Consider the following 14,127-nt stretch of genomic DNA (forward strand, 5'->3'; position numbering starts at 1 on the left):
AATTATATAACTAAATTTGGATTTTATTATGTACATATTAAAAATTATATTTTTGAAGGCTTTCTTATTTCAACAATCTGCAAGGTAATAAGCATAATTCATGTAAAGCGATTTATAAACACATAGAAAGTATCTTAAATAAAAACTCAATTGAATTTGAATTTTTTTTTTTTTTTTTTTTTTTTGCCATACGCGGACCACAGGCTCCGGACGCACAGGCTCTGTGGCTATGGCTCATGGGCCAAGCCGCTCCACGGCATGTGGGATCTTCCCGGACCGGGGCATGAACCCCTGTCCCCTGCATCGGCTGGCAGACTCAACCACTGCGCCACCAGGGAAGCCCTGAATTTCATTTTGATTAAAATTTTAGTCTTACAGACTTTTTTTAATTATGCTATATTGCTTTGTAATTATTGTCTAACTCATCACAGACGTAAATAACAGAATATTTTGCTAGAGATATGAGTGGATGTCCCAAAGTGCATACATCTATAGAAGTACATGTTAAAGATAACTGCGTATGTATAGAAGTAGCTTTTAGATATTTATATTTGCATGTTATTTTATATAAGACATATATTCTGTTCCATTGATTTTAGCATTTCAAATGAAACGAATAAAAGCTTAAATAACAAAATAATCCTAATTGAATAATTTTGTGGCATAATGATATATAATGAAGAAAAATGCAATAAACATATTTAACATGAAAACATGCAAAAGAAAAAATATACAAAATAACATCAAAATAAAATATAAATACAACTAATGCAGCAATTCTATATGAGTCACATTTAGATATTCTATAAATTTTAGCATATGTATTTTAATTTGTATGTTATATTTCTTCTTTCATTTAATATTACATGAAACTTACAGGAAAGTGTCAATAAATGAGGACTCTTGGAAACTAATTAAAATATGAGGGGGTGAAGTAAAACAAAGCCACTGCTTTGATACATGTTACATGTTACAGTTAGGAAGCATACTGTAGTTGGGAAAATAAGTATTTTGCATTTTAAACATAATAAATTCCAGTATTCTAAAATCTGTATAGTATTTAATAGTATAATCTGGTGGAGGTGGGTGTACTATGAATATTCAATTTATAGAAGAGATGAGTAAACAAATAGAAAGTAGCCTTTAAATTGTAGGAAAAATATAAATAATCTACCTTTGATTAGTCATTACCTAATATAAAATTGTCTCTCTGACTAGGAAAATAAATGGACAAATCCTGAAAAAAATTAGTTTCTAATTTAGTTTTAAAGAGCAGGTATATGTTGGCCTTATAAAGTTTTGATTTTAAATGAAAATGCTGCATTTATTTTGAAACTAAATAAGATTATGATCTTAAAACATCTCATTAAATATATTCTTAATTATAAGATGCACCTCTACAAAAGAAACCATTCAGCCATTAAAATATGACATGACAATGCAAAAATGCTGTCCCCTAAATCCAGATTTCTGATACAAAGAAATGTGAAAGAAGTTGATCTCACTAATTCAAGTAACAGATTTTCTATGATCATGAATTAATTAAATTAGGTACACATTAATTTAAAAATATAACAGAGTTTAAATAAAAATTGTCTTTCTGAATTCACTGACATATTGATATATATTTACATTTATATTATATATTTATATCTAAATTTTTAAGCATTAAATAGGGACACCAATATTAACTTTTGCAAGTGGACTTGTTATTGTTTATCAGATGCAAGTGATCTTAAATGAATAAATATTTGCAATCTAAGCTGAAACTGATGATAGCAAGATTTAGTGATACACTTACCAAATCCACACTTACTATGAGTAAATAAATGATTATAAAACAAATATTCAACAAAATATGTGCTAATGCCAAGTTGTTTATATACAAGATAAAAACTCCATTATTCTGCATTGCTTGCAATTTTGATAAACCCACAGGCCAAACAACCATAAGTATCTTTATCTAAATGAAACATAGAAAATACCAAGTTTTAGAAAGCATACAGAGTACTCTGCTGGTCTACCACAACAAAACTACGTGTGTGTGCGTGTGTGTATATGTGCACACACACATATATATGTATATGTGTATATATGGTAAATATATATACTTGTCATATAACATAGGTTATATATGTTATATACTATATGTTATATAGTATAAATCTATGAATGTTACACTAAATATCCTCACAGTTTGTCACAGAATGTGAGAGAAGAGACATCTGATTTCTTAGTACTAAAAATATAGTAAGCTCATGCGAGGGAAAATATAAGTAGAGGGCTGTATGAGTCTTGAAGATTTTCTCTCTCAAAGAGCCATTTCTTGCTTCACCTAGTTGATTAAAGTGAAGTTGCAAAACGAAGCGTCAGCATCTTATCACTCCTTTTCATATATTTTTGGAAGTCTCAACAATGTATAGTGACAGGTCCAAGGTGTCTTTTTTTTATTTTAATAAAAAAACACACACTCACAAACACACATACCACTCACAAGAATAAATATTCACAAAATGCAAACTGAAGCCTTTTTTGTGTAATTAAGCATAATGTTAATCCATAGAGTCACAATACTGACAATAAAACTTGAATACCTAGCTTTGAAGTAAGATTCACAAAATCATTGTCATATTTCATAAGAATAAAAGGATAGAATGTCCCTTCACACTTTTCTAAAACCATCTCCTAGAATCCTGCATTTTGAGACCTCTTTCTTGTAGCAGCTCTTACCTCTTAGCAAAACTAGAAGGACACATTCTGGGTTTCCCCCAAACAAACAAAATGTAACTTAACACACACTTGTTGAATTTCCTTCCACACAAAATCTTGTGGAATAGCTGCCAGTTCTCATGGAAGATTTAAAGGCATTGTTAGCAAAAAGGGATACCACATATCTTTTATTCCAAAGTGTAATATAAGGAACTCCTTCACTTTCAGAACATTGCTGCCTCCAATAACTGATATGTATTAATGACATTTTGAAAGTAGAACTCATGTCTTATACATGTATATCTCTCACTTCCCATTGAATGTTTCATACATATATGAGGGAAGAATGAATGTGGATAAATGTACTTCTCTCTTATTTTTCAAAAATATAAACATTTCATTTTATGTTTAATTAATAGTTATTGAGTGTTAAATGTATTTTAAGGATACAAATAAGAAAGAAATTGGACCTGTTCAGATGTATTTAAACAATATAAAACCATAATTATAATATAACTGCAATTAATACTGCATGTGCTAGAACATAAGTAATGAAAAGAGGAAGGGACATCTAAGAACAAATAAATCACTCTTTCATTTGTGTTTTCTCAAATGAGGGTAGTGTTTCCCTTTTCTTCTATTCTCCAGCACCTTTTTCCCTCCAAAAAAATATTTTATAATGATGATATTTGGTATTGTGAAGGAGAAGGGAAAGAAGTAAGGGAAAGGAACTGGTAGAGTTACCCTTTATACATATCATGGTTGAAAGAAAAAATAAAAGAAGGCTTTATCCTGACCTAGCTCATCATGTCCCTGAGGCCTGCTTACTTTGACTATCTCAGTGTATCCATGTTTATCCTCTATTTCCTTCTATAATGGCCTTCTAGTTCGGGGAGGGCAGGGAGGGTGTCATTTTCTTACTAATTACAAGTGTTCCTCTTTTTTTTTAATACCTAAAGTATAAAGTATACCTAATGATGGTTTTATATATGTGATATGATTTAAAGGGAACCAAGGAGCTATTTCTGTGTAGCCAGATGCTACTTAAAAAAAAGATGCTCTTTAGGATTAGGCATTGCTATCTCATAATTGTTCTCTTATCAGACAAATGCTTTTTTGGAGGAGAGAACACACATATTAGAGTGATTGCTCAACTGTTTAGTTTGAATTAGTTTATTGTAAAGTTTTCTTCTCCTCAAAAGAAATAATAGGGGCAGTTTGAGAAATATATGTTTTGACGAGGAGTGTGAAGCTTGCAGTAAGATCACTGAACACTACTTGCTGAGGCACTTATCATAGGTTGATATCTGATCCCATGTGGCTGTTATATGATTTGAAAGAACTAGGTTCATTATTAACAGGTGGGTGTAATGGAGGTGTGGGCAGACAGGAAAGGGCTGACATTCTGGAAGAAAGACTATTACGGTATTTATTGTGGAAAGGTTGCTGAGCAACTGGTGAATATCTGCATAAATATGCTGAAGTAAAGCAGCCTAATAAGAAACTCAAGCCAAAGGAAGTCTTATTTTCCTGCATCAACACTCTGTAAAACACTTTTTATCCTGTAACAGCTAATTAAGTAGTAGCAGGAGTGATTTTCTTGAAAAAAAAAATAACAATCTTGGCTTAAAAAAGTAGCATGTTGAAGGAAAGTTTTTTCAAAACCTTTGGAAATGGTAAGAACCCTGAGTGTACCATTAAAGGTTACTATTAACTGGATAGGCAAATATATGTTATATATTGGGGTATTATATACAATTATATGTTGTGGTATTTAAAATATGTATTTCCACATTGAAAGGTAAATCTTCATATTTCTTCATGTAATTATTCTGTCCAGTTCCTTTCTTGAAAAGACTACATTTTATTTCAAGACTCTAAGTAAAAAGACTGTCTTTTAATACCATCCATAAAACAAAGGTGTGAAGCCTATACAAGCCTAATGAGTAAGAGTATTCTATTTGATTAAGATCACATACAGTTTAATTGACTGACTTTCGGATGAAATATATTAATTAAAGAAAAGGAAGTTTTCTTAATCATTAACGTGGTTTAAAATACCTAAAAGGGGCCTCCCTGGTGGCGCAGTGGTTGAGAGTCCGCCTGCCGATGCAGGGGATACGGGTTCGTGCCCCGGTCTGGGAGGATCCCATATGCCGCGGAGCGGCTGGGCCCGTGAGCCATGGCCGCTGAGCCTGCGCGTCCGGAGCCTGTGCTCCGCAACGGGAGAGGCCACAACAGTGAGAGGCCCGCATACCGAAAAAAAAAAAAACCTAAAAGTTTTATATCTACCCAGATGATTTTGGTATATTCCAATTACAGGCAATAATATGATTATCAAATCATTTTTCTCACATATACTTTTAACTTTTATAAGGATGGTGGAGACTTGGCTTTTCACCTGTGGCATGGCATCTAATCTCCCCAAATTTCTGAATACAGGTGATTAAAACAACATAAATATGTTGGTCATTCTAATGGTTACTTTAAATGACTAGATAACAGACTATTTAAATAAACGTTATAAAGAGGACTCAACATTTACTGAACATTTACTGTGTTACAGACACAGTCCTAAGTACCTATGAGCTGAGGATATTAAAGCTCAGAGTAGTTTCAAAACATACACTAACTCACTTTGCTAGTAAATTAAAAAGCTAGGACTGGACCCAAACTGTGTAATCCCAAAACCACAGTCTTAACTCCTAAAAATCAGTACAACTCTACTTAGCCTCCCCAATACAAAATCGTGTGTAAACACAACATATAAGTTATTTATTTATTTTTGCGGTACGCCGGCCTCTCACTGTTGTGGCCTCTCCCCTTGCGGAGCACAGGCTCTGGACGCGCAGGCTCAGCGGTCATGGCTCACGGGCCCAGCTGCTCCGCGGCATGTGGGATCTTCCCCAGACCGGGGCACAAACCCGTGTCCCCTGCATCAGCAGGCGGACTCTCAACCACTGCGCCACCAGGGAAGCCCTATTTATTTGTTTTGTCTTCCTTGTATTTATTCCCCCTCCTTCCCCAACACATGTCTGACTTCTACCAGGTCTCTCTTGCAACTCCCTTGCCTCAGGGAAGGATGGCTCTGCAGGACTAAAAGAGAACTTTGCTCTAAGATCTCTCCATAGCTTTTGTTTCCTAACAGTCTAGAATTCTTGTGGGGATTATCAAGTGACAGGAGGGAATCAATGATTTGGGTAGAGGTTGGGGGCCAAGGAGAGGCACTGAAGATGACATACACAACCTCTCTACTGCATCTCAGGGAGTGGAAGAGTCCAGGAACCTGGACTCTCACCTTTGGCTAAGATTTTCTACTCAGGCTTGTCATGGGAAGCACAGGATCACCTGATTTCATGGGAAATTTGGGCTTGGACAATGATGAGAGGGTGCCACTGTCCAAGCACTGCAAATGCCACCTGGATTCTTCTGCAACTCAAGGGAAGAAGAAGGTGCCAATGTTTTTTCTACCCTCACACACAATGACCTGGATAGAATTCTCCTGTCAGGCACAATAAGGTCTCTCAAATTTATCTGAATTTAAGAGAAGAAAGTGACATTTCTTGCTCATGCAAGTCTGTGGATTAAATTTCATGCCTGTTTCACTTGCAAATACAGGAAAAGTACATACACACCCCAACAGCCTGTCTTGTTTTTTAATAATTCCCTTTCAGCTTCACATGATCCCTCTGTGTTCTTACTATTTCCTCCTTTAACTATTATAGTTTTTCCTCTCATAACAGTTCTAAGTAATCTAATTTCACTTATCTTTGAAAATTATTTGCTGCTTAATACTTACAAGACTTGTATTACCAGCCCTAAGCCTTCTTACCATGTTACTAAATTGGATCACTTTTTTTTTTTTCCTCTCTGCAAGAACAAAAATTTCTGTAAATTTCTGGTTCCTCACTTTTACCTACAAGGACTTCTCTAATCTTCAGAAAATTTCATAGGAGAAATAGTTTTTCTTAGCTTCACATAACTTTTATTATTTATGGAAAGTAGATACTTTACTATGAGAACTTTTGCCCTAAAGACCCAGGAATCAATTAGTCCTAAGCAACTATTCCTCACTGATTCCAAGTTCTAATAATCATAGCTTCTAACAATTATGGATCACTTACTTTATGCAAGTTCTATGACATTTTCCATTTAGCCTTCAAAAATCATATGCAGCAAATACAATTAAAATTAATATAGTCCAGGATAAATAACTTGATTAAGGGCATCCACTCATGTATTCATTCAAGTGTTTATTGTCTCAAGTCATTCATTCATTCATTCATTCATTCAGTTATTCATCTAACAAGAATATATTGAGTGCCCACTTTATGTCCGTCAGGCACTGAATAATTCAGAGGTGAGTAGTACAGACAGTACGTTTCCTAAGAAAGATTACATTCAAGTGGAAGAGATGAAGAATGGACAGATTAATATAACAGCTAGTAGTGAAACACAGAGTGACATTTGAGCTAAAACCTTAATAAAATGAAAGAGTGGGAAATAAAAATAAAAGACTTGATACATCTGGCACTTTTATTCAGACTGTCAGATTCCATAGCTTGTATTCTTAATCTTGGTGACATACTGCTTCCTATTCAGTCAGAACTTGGGAATTTCACTTTATTTCTCTATAGCTATGTTCTACGGTCTCTCGTGCTCTATATTTCTATGAAGTAATATGTATTTTCCTTTGAGACAATAGTACATTTTGAGAGTAAAATTTATATATTTGAATTCACATTTAAGGAATAAAAATTAAAATAATAGCAATAGGGTCACTAACTTTTATTCAATGAACACATCTATATTAAACTGCTAGCTAGCCATTGTTCAATGCTAGGATACAATGATGAGTGAGAGAGATAATGTAAACATAAAAGTCTGTCATACAAAGTGAAGTGAAGTCAGAAAGAGAAAAACAAATACCATAAGCAGCTGCATAGCACAGGGAGATCAGCTCTGTGCTTTGTGACCACCTAGAGGGTGGGATAGGGAGGGTGGGAGGGAGATGCAAGAGGGAGGAGATATGGGGATATATGTGTATGTATAACTGATTCACTTTGTTATAGAACAGAAACTAGCACACCATTGTGAAGCAATTATACTCCAATAAAAACCAAAGAAACAACAAATACCGTATGCTAACCCATATATATGGAATCTGAAAAAAAAAATAGGTCTGATGAACCTAAGGGCAGGACAGGAATAACCACACAGATGCAGATGTAGAGAATGGACTTGAGGACGGGGGAGGGGGAAGGGTAAGCTGGGATGAAGTGAGAGAGTGGCACTGACATATATACACTACCAAATGTAAATTAGATAGCTAGTGGGAGGCAGCCACATAGCACAGGTAGATCAGCTTGGTGCTTTGTGACCACCTAGAGGGGTGGGATAGGGAGGGTGGGAGGGAGATGCAAGAGGGAGGGGATATGGGGATACATGTATACATATAGCTGATTCACTTTGTTATACAGCAGCAACTAACAACAATGTAAAGCAATTATACTCCAATAAAGATGTTTAAAAAAAAGTAAATTTTAATTAAAAGTAAAAAAATAGACAAGAAAAAACAATAAAATATGACTGCACTATGTTGGTGTGTTAGATTAAATGTGGCCACACATTCTTTGCAAATCTTTCCATCAAGAGGTACAAACTATTTCCCTATGCCCTTGGATCTAAGTAGTCCTCCTGCTTTACTATGACCAACAGAGTAAGTCAGAAGTGATATTGTGTAAATTCTTGTCTCTCAGTTACAACAGTCCTTATAGCTTCCACCTTGGCTATCTTGGAATGTTTCCCTGAGAGTACCATACAAGGAACTATGTCTAGCCTACTAGAAAATGAGAGGCACATGAAGGAGAACTGAAGTGCTCCAGTTGAGAATATTGAGGCACTTCAATGAGTGAGGCCACAGTGGACCTTGCAGTCCAGTAAACCCAGCAGCTAATGAAGCTATACATGTGAGCCCAGAAACATCCTGCAAACCAAGAGAATTGTGAGAAATAGTAAAGTATTGCTGTTTTAAGCCTCTAAGACTTGCAGTGGCTTTTACAAGCCATGGTTAATTGACACAATATGTGAAATGCAGAATTTTATAGGAATACATAATAGTAGCACTAATTTGACCTTGGGGATAACTTAATAAAGAGAAGCTTCTGGAGGAAATATTTTATATTGAAAGCAGAAACATGAATAGGAATTTCCAAGGTGAAGACAAAGGAAAGAGATGGTCCAGACAGAGTGTGCTCTATGAATAAAGGTCATGAGACAAGACAGGTTTTGTTAGCCTCTAGGAATTAATGGTCATTAGTATGGGTAAAACAGACTGCAAGCAGAAAACTACTAGAATTTAAGATGAAAATATAGGTAGAGGGCATATTGTAAGAATATGGTATAGCAGATACGGTACAAAGCATGAGATGATGTTTGAACTTTGTATGAATCCAACAGAAACAGTCCCTTTATTCTACTCATTCTAATCAGCACCACATTTCTCTCATCCCTTCTCAGAACCAAATGTGTTTCTTGAAAGAAAGTATTATTATGATAGTATGGATTATCTTTCCACTGATGGAAAACATAAAAAGCATTCTTTTTTTCTTTTTTTTTTTTTTTTTTTTTTTTTCTTTTTTTTTTTTGTGGTACGCAGGCCTCTCACTGTTGTGGCCTCTCCCATTGCGGAGCACAGGCTCCAGACGCGCAGGCTCAGCAGCTATGGCTCACGGGCCTAGACGCTCCGCGGCATGTGGGATCTTCCCGGACTGGGGCATGAACCCGTGTCCCCTGCATCGGCAGGCGGACTCTCAACCACTGCGCCACCAGGGAAGCCCAAAAGCATTCTTAAGATTAAAAATAGTAAACTTCTAGTAATTCCAAAATGTGGTAACCGTGGGGTCATCTCTAAAACAAAATTTAAAATTATAAAATATTTGCATTTTTAACCCACAAGTCTTATATGTCTTTGTTCATTTCCCTTTGTTGTCATTTTTCTATTTTCCAGTGCCTCACCTATGAGGACCTACTTCATCTAGTTTTTCAAAATAGTAGGTGGAATTCTCTGTTGAAGTAAAAACATATTTCACAAGATCAAACAAAGTCTTTCATTAGAGGATGAAATTTGTGTTACAGAATTCAGTCACTAGCTAGAAGGCTGCATAGAATTGGGGCAGATGTTGGGGGTTCTCAGTGCCCACAGTCATGTCATACAGTCACAGAGTCTACTGCAAAAAGTCAGCTCGAATCTATCTTTATGTGTAATTACATTCAAAATATGCTCTGAAAACTTGTATTTTCCTTTCAGAAAGATGATTTCTGCTATAAAATGTCACTGAATCTGTGCAGTTTCTGGCTTTCCTGGTAGAGAGAATACTTTTATATTCAGACGAATAACTTCTAAAGTTCATTTAAGATGAAATTTCACATGATGTGCCTTGAAACAAATTAGAATTAAAAAATAGTATGCCAGTCAGTCACTAACATAAACTGAGGTTTGCAATATAGAAAAGAGAGAATGAGATACTTAAAATATTATTTTGTGATCCTAAAATAGTACATACAAATTATATACAGTACATTTTCTTGAGTTGGCCTAGTGAAGTGATCTATAGCAATTAAAGATTAATTATAATGTGACTACATCTATACTTTTGCTTTTTGCAAAATATGATTATTTACAATCATTTTTAACACCACTTCACAGATTAGAAAGAACACTGTTTTGCAATTAGTTCTTGGTTCAATACTGGCTATGCTGAAACTAGGAATAAAATTGTGGGTGATTTGCCTTAATTTCCTCATTTATCATAAAAAAGTTTGGACTGAATTAGTAGTTTCTAAATCTGTCACCGTGAAATGCTCCTTTCATTACATTTCCCTAAGAAACTATTTTTTGGAAAACTTCTGTCTTACATATAAACTAAATCACTTTCACAGTAAGAAATGGATGCTCATTTTAAAAAACCAATCATGTCACCTGGTAATCAGCACTTCTAATCACCATGAGGCAACCAATATATCACTGTGTTATAGTGCTAAGCAAAGAAAACTGATATTTTAGTTGGGATGTGATACACTGTAATGGGTAAACTTTAAATAAGCTTTTTGAAATAATGAAAATAATGGACCATTATTATTCTTCCAGGGAATCTCAAAAAGGAATCACTGGGCTATGCAAGATGTTTAAGGCCCTTTCCAGCTCTACAAACCTATGAGTATAGAAAACTGAATTTAAATAATACACTTATTTTAATATGTTGTTCACCTGCCATCCTCTCTCTCTCTCTCTCTGTTTCTCTCTGTCTCTGTCTCTCTCTCCCCCCACTCCTCTCCCTTACCTCCTTCCTCCTTCCCTTTCTCTCTTTGCTCTGTTTTTCTTTCTTTCTTTCCTCCTACAACTGTACTAGATAGACATTTAATACATTCCAGGCCTTCCTCTGGTTGCTAAAATGATCAAAGGAAGGGAAGAGATATCAAGAAAGTACATATGGTGATTTCAGCAATGTTAGCACTATGAAGGCACAAATATAGGAGGCAGAGTGCCTAGGTTGTTGAGGGCAGCCTAAATCACACTGACTTATCCTCTCTAAAATGGAGATTTTTGTGCTGACTCCTGAATGGTACCAAAAAAAAAAAAAAAAAAAAAAAAAAGCCTGTCACAGGAAGACTTGAGGGAACACTTTTCCACTCAGAGAAAATGGCAAATACAAAGAACCTAAGACAGAAAAGAAGATGGTATGTCTAAGAGGGCAGTGAGAAAATGTTAAGTAGTAGGAAATGAGGGACTTGTGTGCCATTTTAAGAAGTTTGGGTTTTATTTTCTAATTTATTCTAACTAATATAAGGGAAGAGCTGATTTAAATTTAAACAAATCACTTTGCTATTAATGTGCATGTGTGTGCATGCTCATGTATGTGTATACGTGTGCATATGTACCAGGAGTTGATTATGGTAGTAGTTTGCTGCTATGACAAGAAATATGTGACAAAATGTCATGTGGAAGAAAATGAGGTAGGTTTCCTGGCTTTTTTCCCACTAGAGCATTCCAAAGATGAAAAAGTCTGAAAATAGCTACTACAGAGCTTCTGCACCAGACTTCATATTTGTAAAGGTTGAAAATGTAAATACATCAAACCAGAGAGTCCATATTAAGAGCCAAGAGCAGATCCATGCAGAATGAGGAACTGCCTGGGATGATACAGGAAGTATAATGAGTACTGAGGTTCAAAATATATCCAAATGGCTAATTGAAACCAATGTTCCTAATAAATAACAAAGTGATAGGAATGCTAAAAGCTGAGTAGCACAGTCCCTGAAAGAAACAGATGCTGTGAGCAGCAGGGAGACACCAGCGTAACTGGAACAAATGTGACTGTGAGTAATGCTCTTTCATGACCCTTGCAGCCTATCATATATGCTGGGAAAGTGTATCCAAGATATTTAGAAAAATTTCATCTTTGAAGTTTTAAGGAACGAGAAGGATGCCAAGGCTAAATAGGAACATAAAAAGAAAATGAGATTATGGCATTCTACAGAATGACATGAGATGTGGTAATTCTTGAATTAAGAAAATGGGCTAATATATCTAACAAAAAGAATACATTTCTTTGTTGGTTCATTTAACAAGTATTTATTGAGTGTTACCATGTGCTAGGCAGTATTACGCTGAGGATATAAAGGGAAAAATCACACCCCATCTTCCTTTCAAGGAACTTACATTTTTAAAGGGGAAGAGATACAATAAAGCAATAAATTAACAAAGAAAGGAAATATCCAATAGTGAACTGAAGAAAATTTTAAAAGTGGCATAACAGAGAGTGCCTGGTACCTGGTCAATGAAAGCCTCTTTGAGACGAGGATATTTATATTATGACCTAAAGGACAGGAAGGAGTCAACCACATGAAGGCTGGGGGATAAGAATTCCAGGAAGCCAGTGTTGCTGAGTCACAGGCAGGGAGGAGACGCGTAGGGATGAGTTTGGTGATACAGGCAATGGGTGAACATGTAGAGCCAAACAGTCAGCTGTATCAATGAAGTTTTTAAATAAATGTGCTAGGAAGCCATGGTGAGGTTTTGAGTTTGACCTGGTTTGTATGTTTTTAAAAATCACCCTAGTTTTGTATAGATAATAGATTACAGAGAAGCAATAGAGTCAGAGGACAGACCAAAGAGAAGGCTAGTGCAGATATAAAGGATAGATATAATATTTTTGATGACTGGGGACAATGGGTTGACTCAACAGGCAAACCAATGATCATGGGATAATTAAAATTTAAATGAATTTTAAATTAGATAATATTTACCTAATTTATTGTAAATATCAAGTATAAATGTGTGATTGTGCTGGTTAAAACTATCAATTTAAAAGCACAGTCCACATATGTGAAGTAATGTCCTATATTTTCATCTGATATGTCCAACTCAATGAGTATGTATACTTCCAGCTACTAGCAGAAACAGAGTTGTAAAGGATAGCTGGATGCAAAAGGCAACCGAAAACTGGAAAAGACCACAAGCATATACTTTATTATTATTACTCCAATGAAGAAAATAAATAAATACAATAAAGAAAAAAATACAATACTATTTTGTCAATCTTCTTCATGAAAAATAATCATATAGGAAATTAGTTAAATTAGCATGTAAGTCCCCATTATGTCTAAAATGGCCAGGTACTGTGATAGATGCTTTCAAAAATACCATGGGCTATAATTATCACAATAATATTATATGTTAGAAATTATTATTTTTGTTTTATAAATGATAAAATTGAGATTTCAAGGGCTAAGAATTTCATGGGCTTGACTGTAATTCCAATAAAGGCTCTTTGTTCTATAATACTACACTGATGCCCTACATCTTCATGTCCATCCCTTCTTCACATTATACTACTGATAAGTGTAGAACTCATACATCTATGCATATAACCCATATTTATTTAGAAATTAGAAAACTTAATAAAAGCAACTCACAGCATTCCCAAATGGGGAATAATAGTAGCCTTGCCAATCAAAAATAAGAGAATTAGATAACACCAGTGGTAACAATGTCTTTTATTTTTATATTTAGAAAAAATACATTTGTAAAAGTCTGGAAATATATAAAATATAACTGGCTTAAAATATTCTACAAAAAATTAATAAATAGGGCCTCCCTGGTGGCGCAAGTGGTTGAGAGTCCGCCTGCCGATGCAGGGGATACGGGTTCGTGCCCCGGTCTGGGAGGATCCCATGTGCCGCGGAGTGGCTGGGCCCGTGAGCCATGGCCGCTGAGCCTGCGCGTCCGGAGCCTGCGCGTCCGGAGCCTGTGCTCCGCAACGGGGGAGGCCGCAACAGTGAGAGGCCCGCATACCGCAAAAAAAAAAAAAAAAAAAAAAAAAAAAAAAAATTAATAAATAAAAAATTTTTACATGC

General features: G+C 35.3%; 1 protein-coding gene across 3 annotated transcripts in view; it reads right to left on the reverse strand.

Moving 5' to 3' along the window:
- Window positions 1-14,127, reverse strand: part of CSMD3 (CUB and Sushi multiple domains 3) — a 1,097,518-nt gene that overhangs the window by 692,180 nt on the left and 391,211 nt on the right. The window lies entirely within an intron of this gene.

This window comes from Mesoplodon densirostris, chromosome 13 (genome assembly GCF_025265405.1).
Source record: "Mesoplodon densirostris isolate mMesDen1 chromosome 13, mMesDen1 primary haplotype, whole genome shotgun sequence".
NCBI lineage: Eukaryota > Metazoa > Chordata > Mammalia > Artiodactyla > Ziphiidae > Mesoplodon > Mesoplodon densirostris.